This window comes from Camellia sinensis, chromosome 9 (assembly GCF_055761805.1).
Source record: "Camellia sinensis isolate YWXY chromosome 9, ASM5576180v1, whole genome shotgun sequence".
NCBI lineage: Eukaryota > Viridiplantae > Streptophyta > Magnoliopsida > Ericales > Theaceae > Camellia > Camellia sinensis.
Window position 1 is genome coordinate 149,611,039 of NC_138969.1, and position 18,749 is coordinate 149,629,787.

At 36.4% G+C, this 18,749-nt stretch overlaps 1 pseudogene; it reads left to right on the top strand.

The window, feature by feature from the left end:
* The first annotated feature begins 5,343 nt into the window (after positions 1–5,343).
* Positions 5,344–12,067, top strand: LOC114300485 (trans-resveratrol di-O-methyltransferase pseudogene; annotated as a pseudogene).
* Positions 12,068–18,749: the final 6,682 nt, after the last annotated feature.

Genomic DNA, 18,749 nt, shown 5'->3' on the forward strand with positions numbered 1-18,749 from the left:
CAGGCAGTGAAACGGACGTAGCCATGCTTAGTGCAACCGCTGGATCTTTAATTACCGAAGCATCGGAAGGGATCAGCGTGTTTTTTATCTTCGGTTGAATAACAAAAGGTACAATCACATCCGATTCCTCCAAATGAGGTCGTTTGTCGGCGCGGTCTTCTTCTGAGCCGGCCTCAACCTCGGTAGGGCGCTTCTCTGCCCTTTGCTCAGTCTCTTGACCGACTTGCACAACCAACTCGGCCTCGGCACTTCAATTTTTTGTCGTTCCCTCCTCAATAACAGGCAAGGGGGGCTGAGATTCGCCAACAGGCAGGGAGGGCTGAGATTCAGCAGCTCAAATGGCCTCTACTCTTCGCCTCGTAGCCATCATTTCCGCGTTCGCCTTCTTGGCAAGTTGGGTGAGGCTTAACCCAGCCATATTTTCGGGGTACGCGCCAGGAAGGTCCTCTAGACCGTGAAAAATGTCGTCAAGTGGAAGGTCCTCTCGGCCTGAAGTGGACGAAGGGTCGGCTGAATTGAGGCTGGCTTCTTCAAACGCTAACTTCAAAGCCTTGTCGACTTCGGCTTCAGACTAATCTGACTCAGCGACCTCAGCTATTTCTAGTCACTCCGAATCTGACCCTTCGAAACTGACTTGCCTCAAATTTTTGAAATCAGTCAAGATAAGAGCAGTAAGAAACTCCTCACCCTTCAAAATTGGGATGTTTTCTGCCGCCGAAAAGGTCGTATAAGTCGGCTCGTAGCAGAGTAGAACGTGGGCCCCCTTTCTCTGTTTTTTGAGACTCGGCCGGCCGAAATATTTGAACACAACATTGATTTCCGAAAGAACAGCGTCGTCGGTTGAGGTCAAGACTTTCTTCAAATCGTTTCCTGCACAAGCAAAATCATGAGGTCTCGAAAATGAAGCTTTATAAATATAACAAATAAATAAATAAAAGAAGCTATACGGCCACCTGGTTCGCCCCTCCGTCTAGGAATAGGATCGAGGCGATTCTCGCCTTCGCCAAATTCCCAGTTTCCTTGGACGATGACCATAACATCGTCGACTCGCTTCCCAGAACTGGAAAGCATATTCACTAATTGATGGTCGGCGTCCCTAGCCCTAAGGAAATAACGCCCGTGCCGACCAAAAGACTTGGCCAAGGCATAACAATGCCGAATAGCGGGAATGCCAAGGTTAAGCCTAAGGTGACGGTTTAGTGCGATAATCCTCATTACGATTCTAAAGAAGTTGACATTGGGTTAGGAAGGGATTAAGCCCCAATGGCAAAGCATAGCCCTAAGGAATGGGTGAAGAGGGAAGCAGACTCCACCCTCTGCGATTGATAGGAGAGGGAAAATGATCGTGGTTTCATCAGCCCTCTTCATATCGAGGGTGCCGTCTGCCAACAGACGGACGTCATCAGGAATGGAGAAATGGCATCGGAAGCCAGAAATTCGATCCGAAGAGAGGAAATCTTTTAAATGTTTTTCCATTTCCCCCAGCCTATAGGAATATGCTAAGCCAGAAACAAAACAAGAAAAAAGATTCAAAGTAGAGAGAGAGAGAACTTACAAGAGGCGAAGAGGATAGTGAAGAAAAAGAAGTTACAGAGGTAATTCGGAAGGCAGTCCATTGACGAGCGTATAAAAGTGTGTATGTATTTGAAATGACGTCGAAATTTTAAATCACAATAAATAGAAGTGTACGAAGGGGTGGGAAATTGAAATGATAACCGAGAAGTGTGTGTTCAGACATTTGCGTTGGAATGAGGTTAGCCGCCGAATTTCGGATTTGACTTTTTGAGTTCGAAGCCAAACACTCAAGCTAACTGTCGTTAGTGGAGTGCTCGGGGGGCAATTGTGGGGGCCGAGTATTGGGAGTCGTAGAGATTCCGGATAGTCGAACTTGGAGAGTCAAAATATATAGCACTCGGCATCGTCTCGCACGCTCGAATCCAATCCTACTCGGCCAAATAGCCGGTTAAGCAAGGGGCCGAGTGAAAAGCGGTTTACTAAAAAACATGCCGAATAGGGAATTGAAAATGGACCTAATCTTGAGGCCCAAGAAAGAAAAGATATAAATAGAAGAACATCAGCCAGAAAGAGGTACGTGAGAACCATTACACTTAACTTAAAATACAAGTAATTCAGAGAGTAGAGACTGACTTGCCCGTCGGAGAGCTAATTCTGGCACCCCCGACCGGAGTGTTAATTCTTTTTCAGGTGGCTAGCAGAGGATTATGAGCATCCCCAGGATCAGAAGAGTATTTCCAAACCACTTCTCTACAGACAACAGCTTTGCTTTTAACCTAATTGATAATAAATTTTATTTTACAAATACAATATAAATGCAATATATATAATTATAAATATCTCATATAAAATCTATATAAATAATTTCTTTTTTTTTATATATATCAAAATATATAAATATAAATATTCAGATTAATTATATATAATTAACTAACACATTAAATTAATTAAGTAACACATTAAATTAATTAAATAACACATTAAATTATCATGTAACCACACAATTAATAAATTCAAAACTAAATAAGATAATAATAATAATAAATAAATAAAGATTTACGAAAAATCAGGATCGCTACACTGAATTTGTGTTTTGGTCGTTGACGACATCACGAGCACATACCCACATCGTAGGCACGATCTCATGGATTGTGGCCTCTTTCATGGGCCACCACGAGCCACACAATTCTACTAGGCCAACAGACCTAAAGGCCATAATTGGTCGTGGCGTCTCGTGGGAGCAACCTAGCACCATCATGGGCTCAACCTTGCAAACAAGAAAAAAAATTATGCCAATGTGTGAAGCACATACCAAAGTTCCTTGTGACAAATAAACTTAAAGAAGAGACAATACAATCCAAAATAATCACCAACCCAATACCAACAAATATAAAAAGGATCGGGTCTAAACCCAAGCCACTATAGGAAATGTTTGATCGGTGGACTAAATTTCTTGATATTGTTTGGGATTAATAACACCATTAGGTTAAGGTCGGGATTAGTAATATATAAAATAAGTTATTTTAGTTGGCTAATTTAGCCTGGTTAAAAAAAGTTGTGTTTGAGATGATAGTTGATTTTATTTTTAGTTGATTTGATGGTTGTGAGAGATCTATAAAGCATAAATACGGATATGAAATACGGTTACAAGAAGATATGGATACGACAACACGACAAAATCTAAAAAAATAGGATACTAGTGCGACTTGGATATATGTAAAAAAAAAATATTTTAAAAAAAATTATTAGTAGTGAGTTACATATAAGCTCAAGAATTTAAGAAATCACATTGTAATTTTATGATGCAAAATACTAACATTTAAGAATTATGTATTAATTTAAGTTTTTCAATAGGTCTTGCAAACATTTTACTATTTCAATATCAAGTCTAATATGCTTATATTATAATAGTAGAACAATTCACAATTTGTCTCTATACTTTTTCCTTTGTCACTAATAAAAATGTTGTATTCAAGTTTCCTTGTTTATTTATTTATTAATATTTAATTTTACTATTATTATATTCTTTCGCTAATCGTTACTTTCTATGTAGTTATAACATGCCTGAAATAATAATAATATATCAATTTAACAAATTCTATTACTTTAACTTATTATGTTCTTCTAATCAAAGAACTAAACTAAGTATTAGAAAATATTCTTGTTTTTCTTTACAATTATATTATATTATGGCCTCGTTTGTTTTGGGAGATGGATGAGGGATTGGGATTGAGATGAAAGTGAGATCCACTAATGTTGTGTTTGTTTTGGGAGATTGAAAGGGAATTGAGATAGGTCTCCGGATTAGGATGAGCCGTGGAGAGGAGATTGAGATGGAGGTGGAAGAGTTGATATTAAAAGTTAGTCCTCCTGCTTAGTATTATTATTATTTTTTTGAACATTAATGTTTAATGTTTTTGTTTTTTTGTTAAATAAAAATTATAGTTTTATTTGTTTTAATATTTTATATTTCTTTTATAGAGTAATAATTTAACAATTTTTACACTAACAATTATCATCAAAGCAAGTACAATTTTACTTAATCCCCTCACTATCAATCCACTCATTATCAATCCCCCTCTATTCTACCTCTGAAAAAGGGCCCTATAATGCTATGTAATAAATACTGCAATACTAATTTTGTAAAAGTAATATGTGACTTTGAGTATCCGATACTTCAAAATTAAGTATCCGATACTCCAAATTTAATGAAAAATTAATTAAGAAGTATCCGATACTTTTAACAAGTATCTGCTAAGTATCCGTGAGTATCCAAAGATTATCGATATTTGATATGGATACGATACAGAGATGTCTCTCTTTTTGGAGTATCTGTGCTTTATAGTGAGAGAAAAAATGAAATGATTATAAATTAAATGTGACATTTTATTTTATTAGTTATTTAGTCTATTTTTACTTTTATTAGCTATTTTAATCAAATAACCTCTAGCCAAAGAAAGCCTATATATATGTTGTGAGAGTATTTGTACTATGGTTGTTTGGGGTGTCCTAAATAAGTGCACTTTTTGTCTTTTTGGACTAAAAAATTAAGGAAAAAAATATGGATGTTTGGGTTAACTTTTTAACTTTTTTATGGAAAAATGTGTAATAAAAAATTGTAAAAATTGATTTGTAGGGAAAAATTAGGATTGGGAGTTGTGCAGCCGTAATTGTTGACTTTTGGTGAATAGTGTTAACTTTTTAACGTTTTGAGTAACTTTTTGACTTTTTGACTTTTTTACAATATGTTAAACTTAGCCTTCATTATGATATAATATAATACGTGATAAAAGGAAAATAATTATTTTTTAACCAATGATGTGACATCCCATGGCTATGGGATTAGGAATACCATCAGGGTTGTTATTGGTAATCTCCCACCGATGGAGTAGCAATATCATGACATTATCAAGCCTATTCATTTTAGCCAATCAAACACAGTGTAGGGACAAGAAAAAAATAAATAAATAAATTTGAGGGGGAGGGGGGGATTACCATCAGTGTTAATTTGAGAAAATTATTACATATGTGTGGAAAATTTTATAATTTTAATTATTGATATTGATAAAGTTTATCATTAATTTATAATTATTTTTCAAATTCTACACTAATATGAGAATTTTCACAAAAAAATAAAATAAAATGAAACCTATTTGGACTCTGCGTTTTATATATCAATCCCAATCCTCTCCTACTCTACGAAACAAACGAGGCTATAAAGTTGATCATTTCTCTTCATATCCTGCCTAAAATTTGTTCTTCATCAAACACTGTAATACCATTACTCATCCATCCGAGCAAGATCTACAAGGCTAGCTAGCTATCTTCATGGACCTCCACAATGGCCAATTAGGAGCAAGAGAGTTGTTTCAAGCTCAATCCCACATATACAAACATGGATTCAGTTTTGCAAACTCCATGTCACTCAGCTGTGCAGTTCAGCTAGGCATACCAGACATAATTCACAACCACAAAAAACCCATCTCACTCCCTGACCTAGTCTCATCACTCCAATTGCCTCCCTCAAAAATCAACGCTCTCCACAGACTCATGTCCTTGTTAACTCACTTGGGTTTCTTTGCCACAACAAAACTTGATCCAAATCATGGAGATCAAGAAGGGTATGTCCTTATTCCATCATCTAGGCTGCTCATCAAAAGTGAATTACCCAATTTGTCCCCACTTTTCCAAACCGTGGTCGATCCGGTTATGGTCGCTCCATGGCAGTTTTTGGTAGATTGGTTCAGAGGCAATGAAGAAACAGCATTTGAGACTGCACATGGGGTTGGCATCTGGGAGTTTTGCGACAAAAACCCGAAATTCAATAACCTATTTAATGAAGGAATGGCCAGTGACTCAAGAATGATGGGCTTGGTTATTAGGAACTGTGAGGCAGTGTTTGGAGAGTTGAATTCATTGGTTCATGTAGGGGGTGGCACCGGTATCATTGCTCAGATCATTTCTGAGGCATTTCCTAGTATAAAATGCACAGCGTTCGATCTCCCACATGTTGTTGAGAACTTGCCAGAGGGGAAGAACTTGAACTATGTTGGAGGTCACATGTTTCAGTCTTTCCCATCCGCGGATGCCATTTTCTTGAAGGTAGGCAATTATTTTCTGGATTATTTCCAATGTTTCGATATGGAAATCAAGTAAATTTTAGGAATTGCATCATATATGTAGGCCAATTTTTGTCTTTTTGTTTAATTTGATATCGAGTTACTTGAGTTGATCGATCAAATAGCCAAGTTCTAAAAAGAAATCATTATTAAGGATTCAAGGCCATACATATTTTTACGGGAAAGAAATAAACCTTCTCGTATAATCTTGTTGATCAAGTTTGCACTCCTCCAAACGTCGTCGCTTTGCCACCTGAAAACACAAACGTGAGCTAACCGGCGGGTGTGTGCCAGAAACCCCTCCGATGCTTAAGTCAGCAACTAGATAATAGACAATAAGCTCTGTGTATTCTAGAGTAATAATTGGGATACCTGTACAAAGGTCTGGTCATGAGCTTTTATAGACTTTACTTTGGCACAATCCTAGTAAGATTCCAACTCTCCCTATGAGAGTCCTCCTAGGAATCACACACCCTACTCACTACCAACCAAGTGAGATGGTTTTGCACAATCCTAGTAAGACTATACTCTCCTTAGCAGAGTCCTCCTAGGAGTCACACTTCTACTTACTACCAACCAAGTGAGATGGTTTATACAATCCCAGTAGGACTCTAACTCTCCTTATCCTACTAGGAGTCTCATCACTGCAAGCCAAGTGAGATGGCTGAACTTTTTACCTCAGTTATACATTCCTGCCCGAACTGATTTATCTCGGTCCCCTGCCCTTCGGACCGTGTGATCGAAAATCGATCTAATGGATGCCACCCTGCCGAGCTATACACAGCTCGGCCCTTGCCATTGATGCTACCTCCTTTTAATAAGCTGCTGCAACCACACCGAGCTAAGTTACCTCGGTTACACGCTTAAGTAATGATGTAGATGGCGCTCGGCCGAGTTACACCAAGACCGGCCGAGCTATACTAAGCCCGACATCCTTTTTCACCAATACCTCGGCTGACCACCAGGCCCACTTATTTCGGCTGACATCTTTACCTCGGCTAACATTGCGGTCAGCCAAGTTACTTCGGCTCTGTGATACTTTAAGCACTACTATCAGTCTTGACTTCGAGATGACGCCCTATAGAGCTATCGTTTAGCTCGGTCCTCTTTCTACCGATACCTCGGTCCATAGTTCGGCCCAAACCCAAAATATGAGATGTCTTCTTGGCCTAAGACCGAGCTACACCAGCCCTTATCGCGGTCCAACTCCCAAAGAAGACTCTTCCTAGCTCGGCCCAATTTGTTTACAAATTACCCTCTCAATTGGCCCTTAATTCCATCTACATAGCATGATTGGGATTATTTTTCCTCCAGCCGAGCTAAGAAGTTGTTCGATTTCACGGCTTGTTCGGTCCCAATAAGCCTTGTCAGTTGCTTAGCATGTCCTTCCACTAATCTGGTACGACGTTATTCCCAGGATACATGGCGTGCCCCCAATATCCTTGTTCTCCTTGTTACCATCTTCATGCCAAAAATTTGAATAGCCCTGATTTTTTGCCTTTAACGTATATATCCTTCGAGTGTGTATACGTCAAGTCATTCTTTCTGTGTCTTGTCGAACAGACTAAATCGGTTTATATGAACCTTGCCAACCTGTTTTGGCTGAGGTAACCATCATTCCGGTCAAAGAGTTCTAAAAATTTGTTGGTCAAACCTGCCAACCTGCTTTGGCCAAGGTAACCATCATCCCGGCCAAAGAGTTTCAAAAAATTTTGTTGGACATACCTGCCAACTTGTTTTGGCCGAGGTAACCATCATCCCGGTAAAAGAGTTCCAAAAATTTGTTGGTCAAACCTGCCAACCTGCTTTGGCCGAGGTAACCATCATCCCGGCCAAAGAGTTTCAAAAAATTTGTTGGACATACCTGCCAACTTCCTGCAACCTAGATCCTTATATCAGCTTAGGAGAAGTAAGTGTTGGTTTTTCTAGTCAATCACTCTTTAACCGATATCCTTACTTTGGCTAAAGAGTACCAAGTGTTGGTTTAATCCAGCCAACCACTCTTTAGCCGATATCCTTACTTCGGCTAAAGAGTACCACGAGTTGGTTTAATCCAGCCAACCACTCTTTAGCCCGATGTCCTTACTTCGGCTAAAGAGTACCAAGAGTTGGTTTAATCCAGCCAATCCACTCTTTAGCCGATATCCTTACTTCGGCTAAAGAGTACCAAGAGTTGGTTTAATCCAGCCAACCACTCTTTAGCCGATATCCTTACTTCGGCTAAAGAGTACCAAGTGTTGGTTTAATCCAGCCAACCACTCTTTAGCCCGATGTCCTTACTTCGGCTAAAGAGTACCAAGAGTTGGTTTAATCCAGTCAACCTCTAAGTTGGTTATTCCGGCTAACATAGAGTAAAGTGTTTGGTTATTTCGACCAAACGTCCTGCAGCCTGGATCCTTATCCTGGGCTTAGGAGGGGTGTTGGTTTTTCCAGCCAACCTCTAAGTTGGTTATTCCGGCCAACCTAGAGTAAAGTGTTTGGTTATTCCGACCAAACGTCCTGCAGCCTGGATCCTTATCCTGGGCTTAGGAGGGGTGTTGGTTTTTCCAGCCAACCTCTAAGTTGGTTATTCCGGCCAACCTAGAGTAAAGTGTTTGGTTATTCTGACCAAACGTCCTGCAGCCTGGATCCTTATCCTGGGCTTAGGAGAGCTAAATGTTGGTTATTACGGCCAACATAGAGCTAAGCGTTTGGTTATTCCTGCCAAACTTCTTGATTGCCTCCCAAGTCGGGCAAAGACTTGTTGGTTAAACCTGCCAACTTCCTGCAGCCTAGATATCCTTATCTCGGCTTAGGAGAGTTAAATGTTGGTTATTCCGGCCAACATAGAACTAAGCGTTTGGTTATTCCTGCCAAACTTCTTGATTGCCCCCCAAGTTGGGCAAAGACTTGTTGCGCTTGGTTAGTCATTCTTTCCAACCGTGCTAACTTTTGCCGAAGGTGTTCTGTCCGATATCACTGTTTGTATCGAACTCTACCTTGGTGTGCATCCCATCTTCCTCTACCAAGATGTGTTGGTGCACTCGTTCCATCATGGCTTCTATAGAAAGAGGTGGCGTCATTGTTATTGAATCTCTCAATTTATGACCCACTAACAGACCTTGCTTGTACTGTGCAATAGCTAGGTTTGTAGGACAATCTGTTACTTGGTTAAAGGTCTCCCAATACCGATTGTCGTAAGACTTCAATGTTTCATTCTTGCCCATGCTGATGGAGAGAAGCTGGTCAATCTCCACTGGCGTCTTGGTGTTTGTTCTGAATCTGGTTACAAATGCCTCCGTTAGTTGCGCCCATGAGGCTATACTACCTTCTGGTAACCTTTCAAACCATGCTAAACCCATGTCGCCAAGGCTGGACGGAAACATGATACACATTAAGGGCTCGTTTTGTCGATACACGGCCATAACCTGGCGAAAGTGGCTTAAGTGTATGTAGGGGTCTAACTCTCCCTCACAAGTTATGAATTTAGGCTGATGGAAGCCTAAGGGTAATGGTGCGTCCTCAATTGTCGGGATGAACGGTGAGCTCTGCAACCTTGCTCATGCTTTGTCTGCTGGTTCATAAGCGAGGCGTGGTTCTGGAATTCCAACCTCGACACTCCTATGTGTTTTAGGAGCCAATCGTTGTAGTGCGGAGACTCTGCGGGGGTCACGAGCCTGAGTGTCTTCTCTCCTTCGAGCCCTTTCAGTCTTCTTTCTCTCAGGTCTGGAGTAGCGTGTCCTGGAAGTTTTTGATTGTGTATAACCCGGCCTGAGGCTTCTACTTTCAGTTTGTGATAGTGTGACTTGTCTGTCATGATCTTCTAAGTGGCAAGAGTGTGTGTTGCCTCTGCTCTCTTTTGTTGCCACCTCTTTGCTTTGTATCTCGCTCTTCATAACTCTATGTCAGCCGCTATTCTTCTTATTACTTCGTCTTGTTCCCTTACGTGATCTTCGAGAACCTGATGATCCATCTTCCGCCTCTGTCTATCAGGGCTCCGAGAGCGGTGTGGACTTGAGCCCTGTCTTCTTCTTGCTTCTCTCCGTGGATTCCTTCGTTGAGGATCTAATTCCGCCATGGGTGTTTGGATAGAACGTAAACCTTCATGCCTCCCACCCCCTTCTGGAGTTTGCCCATCTATAGCAGATTGCGGCAAGTCTTCATTGTGCGCCATTGCTTTCAACTAGAGAGGAAAACTTTATCAAGAGGTTTTGCTCTTTGTAAATTTCCCACAGACGGCGCCAATTGTACGGGAAAGAAATAAACCTTCTCGTATGATCCTGTTGATCAAGTTTGCACTCCTCCAAACGTCGTCGCTTTGCCACCTGAAAACACAAACGTGAGCTAACCGGCGAGTGTGTGCCGGAAACCCCTCCGATGCCTAAGCCAGCAACTAGATAATAGACAATAAGCTCTGTGTATTCTAAAGTAAGAATTGGGATACCTGTACAAAGGCCTGGTCATGAGCTTTTATAGACTTTACTTTGGCACAATCCTAGTAGGATTCCAACTCTCCCTATGAGAGTCCTCCTATGAATCACACACCCTACTCACTACCAACCAAGTGAGATGGTTTTGCACCATCCTAGTAGGACTATACTCTCCTTAGCAGAGTCCTCCTAGGAGTCACACTTCTACTCACTACCAACCAAGTGAGATGGTTTATACAATCACAGTAGGACTCTGACTCTCCTTAACAGAGTCCTACTAGGAGTCTCATCATTGCAAGCCAAGTGAGATGGCTGAACTTTTTTCCTCGGTTATACATTCCTGCCCGAACTGATTTATCTCGGTCCCCTGCCCTTCGGACCGTGTGATCGAAAATCGATCTAATGGATGCCACCCTGCCGAGCTATACACAGCTCGGCCCTCGCCATTGATGCTACCTCCTTTTAATAAGCTGCTGCAACCACACCGAGCTAAGTTACCTCAGTTACACGCTTAAGTAAGGATGTCGGGCTTAGTATAGCTCGGCCGGTCTTGGTATAACTCGGCCGGGCGCCATCTACATCATTACTTGAGTTGATCGATCAAATAGCCAAGTTCTAAAAAGAAATCATTATTAAGGATTCAAGGCCATACATATTGATATGTAGAACTACTATTTATTTGCTGAATAGGGTAAAGTTTGCACAATTTAGGAGAATTCTAGCAGATAGCTTTATTTATTTATTTATTTATTTTTTGTTTATAATTAAACAAAAACAAGAAAACTAAAAGGGAAACTTAAAGAAAAGAACAACTATGAAGCATTTGTTTCAAAATTATTCTGAGAAACATTCTAAAACACTTGGTTCATGCAAGTATTGTAAATTTAAGGCAATCAATTGAACTTGAATATATTTTTGGACTTGAAAATGGCAGTGTGTTTTGCATAATTGGAGCGACGAGGACTGCGTAAAGATATTGAAGAGATGTAGAGAAGCTATTCCAAGCAAGGAAGGAGGGAAGGTTATCATCATAGACATTGTGGTAGATGGGGACAAAGATGAACATGACATTACTGAGACAAAGCTTGTTTGTGGCATATTAGCCCCGTTTGGTAGAGCTGTGGGAAAGTGATTATAACTTATAAGCTAACAACTTATAGCTTATAGTTGTGAACATAAGCTGATTTTTGACTTATAAATTAAGCTTCTTCTCCTCCACTCAAAGAATAAGTTGATTTTTGATTTACAAAAAGCTATAAGCTGTATTGTTAAGTTGAACCAAACACATCAAAATAGCTTAAATTAAACTAAAAGCTGAAATAAGTTGGAAATAAGCCCTACCAAACAGGGCCATTCATGATGGTTTTGGCGATTGGAAGAGAAAGAAGTGAGAAAGAGTGGGAAAAGATTTTCTTGGAGGCTGGCTTTAGTCACTACAAGATCACACCCATCTTTGGTTTAAGGTCCCTCATTGAGGTATATCCTCAAATTATGTGGGGAAAATTTCATTTTGCCTTCTTATAGTTTTGCCCTTCTGTAAATTATCTCCTATGATTTAGAAATAATCACATAAACTTTTTATGATTTGTAAATTGAAGTGTACTCTTTTTCACCTAACTTAATGTTAAGTGTGGAAACACATGCTAGGATGAAAATAGTACACGGAGGTTAAAGTGAACTTTGTCTCCTAAAAAAATGACGAAAATGTTTATGATTTGCACAATGAAGTTACTTATGTATAAGTGTATTTTAGTGTTTTTACTTAAGCTTTTACTACTAAAAAATGCACGTTGCGGCCGTTACAAGCCGTTGCAAAAAATAGAAATACAGTCGCAAAAGACTTTTTAGACGGCCATGCGACGGGAAACGGAGGACACAAATGTGAGGGTAACAAATACTTTTTACTACGGTAAAGCGTCAGTCACAAATTATTTGCAACTGCCTAACCTACTTATTGCATCTACTATTTTGCTGTGGAGAAAAACCAAAAAAAAATACTTACTATGTTTTAGCGACTATCTTGTTATTGTTGCAAATAATTATTTATTATAAAAAATATATATATGCATTTGTTACAATCAAAAGATCAATTGCAAGCACCACAAATTTATTTATTTTTAAAAAAAAAATAAAAAAAAAACTTACCAACACCAGATACATCTCATAATGGTAAAAAAATTCTTGTTGCAACAATTTATCTATATATTGCAACTAAAACAAATCTACAAAGAAAAAAAATATTAGAAAAATTAGAAATCAGTCATTTGGAGACCTAACAATCTTATCAGCACACAATGTTTACCAAATCTTCAACTAAAAGCGAAACACCTAAACAGTAACCATGACAAGTAGTTGGACTATGAATTTCTACATAAGCTTTGTACCAACCAAAGAAATGGTCCTCCCTTTTGAATTCTTATCAAAGCACAAGCTGCAAGCAAGCAAGCCGATTTCTCTCTAGCATACACGAACACCCGCTGAGGGTTTTATCACAAATTAACTGGACACTAAAATGATTTTCATTAAAATAAAATACAAAATGCAATAAGATTTCATAATAATTGATAGAGATGTAGTGGTCCATGGCATTGTGATTGGTGGAGAAGGTATGGTATTATGATTTTGTATTGGGTGATTGAGGAATATGAGAAGATATAGTGAATGATAATTGGTGAAAGAATATGGACACGTGATACTCCGGGAATATTTAATAATTTTCCGTTCTGTTAATACAAAAGAATAGAGGGGAAATACATTGTTTACAGCAATGAGGGTAAAGATGTCTTTTTGCATTTTTTGTTAACAGTATTAGTAGTGCACTTTAATTCAAAACCATATGGGTGGCATTTGCATATTTGTAAAACACAGCAGGGTAAAGTGCTCTTGAGTAATATCACAGGAGTGTAAAGTGACTTTTTCCCTTAATTTTAATTCAATGCATGGCACTATTATTAAAGGAAAAATGATGATGTGGCCAAAATGAAAGCAAAAAATGACTAAGGTGATTTGCAATACAAAAATGTTAGGGATACATAAAAAAATTATCAAAAAATTTATCAAACCACCCATATGAGTGTGAGTATTTGATAATTTTTTAATAAAAAATTTGAAATCTCTACAATCACTGTTCATTAAAATAGATTGATGTATGACGCCCACAAAGCCTTGTACAAATTAGAGTTAAATAGGTTTGAAGAACAGTACTCTTATTTTGTGCTTAGATTATACATTTATATAGCAATTGGGAAATGAATAAAGAAAAATTATATGAAATGTGAATAAAATATAACTATATTTTACATATTTTTTAAATTTAATTTTTCAAATTCATACCCAAATCTATAATCCAACATATATTGTATCTAAATCATGAATTTGGGTAGAGTATGAATTTAAAAAAAAAAAATGAAATTAAATGTATTATCTTTTTAAATTCCTACCCAAATCTATAATATAAACACAAGTTTATTAAATCGCAAGAAAGAATTCTAAATCTTAGCAGATAATATTAAAAAAGAAAATTACACCTCAGCGGCAAATTTAGAAAATATTTACATATTAATGAAAAAAATTATAAATTCAATCATTAATGTTTATAAATTTCACCGTTGATTTAAAACTATTTTTAAAAAGAATGGGCTACGTTGTAATTCTCTCATATTAAAATGCATCATCTCTTTCGCATCAGCAGGCCATATCTGTCGCTCTTATTTTTTTCTTATGGGACTAGCTTCTTCCAGTCTCAAATAGAACTGGAGAGGTGTTATTTGGCTTATTAAACTCATTTTTAGGTTTCATTTCAATAATCTAAATTGTTCATATTTTTGAATTTATTGAATACATCATCTTTGTAAGAAATTAACTTGATCAAATAACAAAACTATGTATTCAAATAAATTTTGTATAAAAAATAAAATAAAATAAAATTCATACACAATTTATTCAAACAAGTGGTTTCGTTAACCGCATGTTTTGGAATTTTTTGTTTTTTTTTTTGTTTTTTTTTTTTGGGAACTGATGTTTTGGACTCATTAGTGGACTTGAGTATCAGTCCTCTTATTTCGTAATACTAGGTGGCCCCCCACGCGCGAAGCGCGTGGGGGTCATGCTACAGTTTTAATATAAATATTTCTACAAATTGTGATTGGTTTATGAATTTGAGAAGTAGACTGTAATTATATTTTGTGTCTAAGTTGTTCTGTTTGTGAATTTTTTCTCCAATTAATAGAAATATGAACATAGGTATGTGTCATATCAAATATAAGTATATCTTTACATTTGCAATTAAAAAACAATTCTTGTCGATAATTCACTATGTAATTTCTTTGAATAACATGACAAGTGATAATAAGTATTCTATGCGATCTTATCTAAACGTTACATATAACCATATTAATGTTGATGGTTTGATAATAATATGCATACAGTATACATCTTATAACATAAATTTTACCCCAAAAAAATTTGATAGCATTATACATTATAGTAGATATGTACAACGGAGATTTGTTTACAAAAGATAAGAAGAGGAAGAAGTATTACCTAGCGAATTACCTTTTTGGAACACACGTTCCGAAATATGGTACACTTTCGTTCCAAAATGTTACATTTGGCGGTCCAAAACAATCCCCTAAGTTTTTCCTAATATATTTCAAGGTTTGAAAAAATACAATTGGCCCCACACTTTATCGTGCTATGTTGGCTGATAGTGTATTGCATTCCATCATGATTTATTAGGTAATCGAAAATAGAAGAGGCAATTATTATTTTCCTCAGCATTAAGCATGAGTGTATGTCATGGCTATGTTCCCCACATGTCATAACTAATCCAACAAATGCAACAATACATTATTTCTTGGCGAAAATACAATATTATATGAATTGCTACACATACATTGAAGAACAAATCAAGCATCAAGAGAATGCCTAATGCAGTCCATTCTTGACAAATTTCATTTCTTCCATACATTAAAAAAACCAAAGTATTAGGAAAGAATCCATTTCTAAACCCCAATTATAAGCCTTTAAGATTATCCATAAGTAGCAATGCATACCAACTCATGAAATATTTGATTATTTCAAGTATAACTTTTCCGTAGAAAATGGTCAACCATCAAATTCCAATACGAACTTAAAATTACCTGAAACCCAAAATTAAATGGACAGAAGCAGGTAAATCTGAAGCAAGTAAATTTGAAACAGACTTCAGTGAATATGGATCCATAAGCGAACTCATTTATCAGTCCACTGAGGAAACAAATGATCAAAATCTCTATCTTTTATTTAATATGTAATAGTAAATTCCGTAGGATAATCATTTCAGAAACACATAATACAGAAAAAGGATCAAAGCAATCCATGACAATTTAACAAAGACTATCAAGATCCAATTACCCAAATCAGGCGGGTAAACTTTTGTTTATTGAGACATATTGACAAACACTTGGTGTGCATCTATTTAACATATACCTAGGAATAATGAAAACAGTGTGGGTAAATATTGTGCAACAGACATATAAATAATAGGCATCAAAATACAGGTGTAATTACCAGGATTTGCAACGGTGGAAACAGAGCTTTGGATGACAAACTTCGACAACAATGCCGACAATGATGTGAAGAATAGTGTAATAGCAATTCTATCTCGTGAGAAATTCAATGTTTGATGCAGAAACACATGGCATGAAAACCAAAATCCAGCCAGCATCATGAGTGCGAGTTAAACCTGTGAGGCGGTGAGGTTTGCTCTTCGAAGTGGTGAAATTTGTTTTCATCTTCATTGTCGGCGTCGGTGATTTGAATCCCACGTGGGTAACCCAATATATGCAAGAAAATTTGGCAGGGAGAAGCTTTGGGAAATTGCCAGGAGCACCGGTGGGGGAAATTTCTAGGAGGAACGGTGGTATTTGTTTTCTTCTTATATTGTGTATGTGGATGATTTGAAGCCCACGTGTCCAATCCAAAAGCTTTGGAAGAGAAACAAACAGCAGCTTGAAGGATTTAGAAATTTCTAGCAGGAATGATAACATTTGTTTTCTTCTACTATTGTTTGTGTGGATAATGTGAAACCCATGTGTCCAGCCACAATCTTAATAATTCGAACCGTTCCCATTTTAAAATTTATCATGTAAATTATACCTGTAAAAAATTAAATTGATAAAATATCAGAAGAACTAAAAATAGTTTATTAAAAAAAAAATTAATAAATAGTTTTATTGTTTAATAAAACTTTTAGGTCGCATGGTTTTTGATATCCGATCGACTTGATTTTTTACAGATATGATATACATGACAAATTTTAAAATGTGAACGGTTCGGTTTATCAAAATTAGACCTAAAAGTTAGCCCAATGACCCATCAAATAGGAAGTTATGTAGTGGAGTCAAAGAGGGGATCTTTACTTGTGATAATTTGGTATTTTGAGAAGTTAGTAAAAAGTTGATTTTTTGACTTTTTTAGTCTTTGTGGGTAAAAATATAAAAGGTAATCACTGTGTTTGGTTTGACTTTTTGAATTAAGTTTTTTGAAAACTAAGTTTTTTAGTTTTCGTATTTTTTTGTTTTTAGTGAATATTTTTAACATTTTAAATATTTTTTTTACTTTTTTAGATGCACCTTACTTAGATGTATCTAAAAAGTAAAAATTGTGAAAAAATATTTTAAGAAATTAATAAATACATAAAAATATAAAAAATGTACATAAGTTTGGTATTTTTTTTTTTTGTATTTTTAGTATTTAGTAAATTTTTAAAAGGTTTTTTTCACAAATTTTTTACTTTTTAGGTATAATTATGTTAGACATGTCTTAAAAGTAAAAAAAATTCTTAAAATATTAAAAAAATTCAGTAAAAACAAAAAAATACGAAAAATAAGAAAGTAGAATTTTCTGAAAACTGTTTTTAGAAAAATGGAACCAAGCATAGTGAAATGTGACTTAAAATGGGTAAAAAGCTAAAAACTAACTTTTTTTTTTTTTACTTCCCAAAAGACCCCAATATCACTTGTCTTCATATGCTGGCTACAATTTATTCTTGTTAAACACTCCCTTACAATAGCCCTTTTTGGTAGAGCTGTGGGAAAGTGCTTATAGCTTATGCCTAAACAGCTTATAACTTATAACTTTCAGCTTAAGCTGATTTCCAGCTTATTCTTAAAGTATCTCTTGCCCCACTCAAAGAATAAGCTGATTTCTGACTTCCACAAAGCTATAAGCTATAAGTTATAAGCTAAACCAAACACATCAAAATAGCTTAAATTAAGCTGAAAGCTGAAATAAGGTGTAAATAATTTCTGCCAAACAGGCACAATAATGGTATGAACCAAAAAAAAAAAAAAAATGTATATATATTTACAAAAAAACTCAAAAAAGACAATATATAATTCAAATTTATTTTAAATATATATCTCATTATATAAAATTAAATTTAGACTATACATTACTTTTCAAAATAAAATTTTAAATATTTGTTTATGGGTCCTACTTTTTTGCACTCATGTACCATTAGTCATCAATAAAAGTCAGTGTTGGATAGGGCTGAGTAAGGAATTCGTGAAATCCGTAATCCGATTCAATCTAGTCCAATCCGGTAGGTTTGGATTGGTTTTTTGAATTCGTGGTTCGGTTTCGAATTGAAGAATTAAAAATCTGTAGTCCACAGATTGGTTCTAGATTGAACTACACGGTTCCGGATTGGAACTGATCCGGACCGTATATAAATAGTCCATATTTTTATTATGCATCCTCCCACATAATATCTTTTCTTATTCCATATAAAACTTAAACTCAAACCTAAATCCACATAGTATCTCTTTTATTACTTTTGTTTGTTATTTTTTAGTTTTAATTAGGAATGGTCTAAATACGCATGGTAGAACTAGTTTTATTATGGTTGCTTAAATTCTAATAGTATGTTGCTATTATAAAAAGACATGTTGCTATTGTGGAATTAATATAGTGCTATGTTTATGTTTTTATGAAATTAAAGTGTTATATATATATATATATATTTTTGTTATTTAATTATGTGAATCCGTGGTCCTAAACCCATCCAATCCTTGTTTAAATGGATTGGTTCAGATTGGTTCCACGATTTAAACGGATTGGATTGGTTTCAATTTTTCAGTAACCATAGATAACAGATTGGTCTTAGTTTTACTCCAATCCAATCCAATCCAATCTGGATCATGCTCACCCCTAGTGTTGGAGA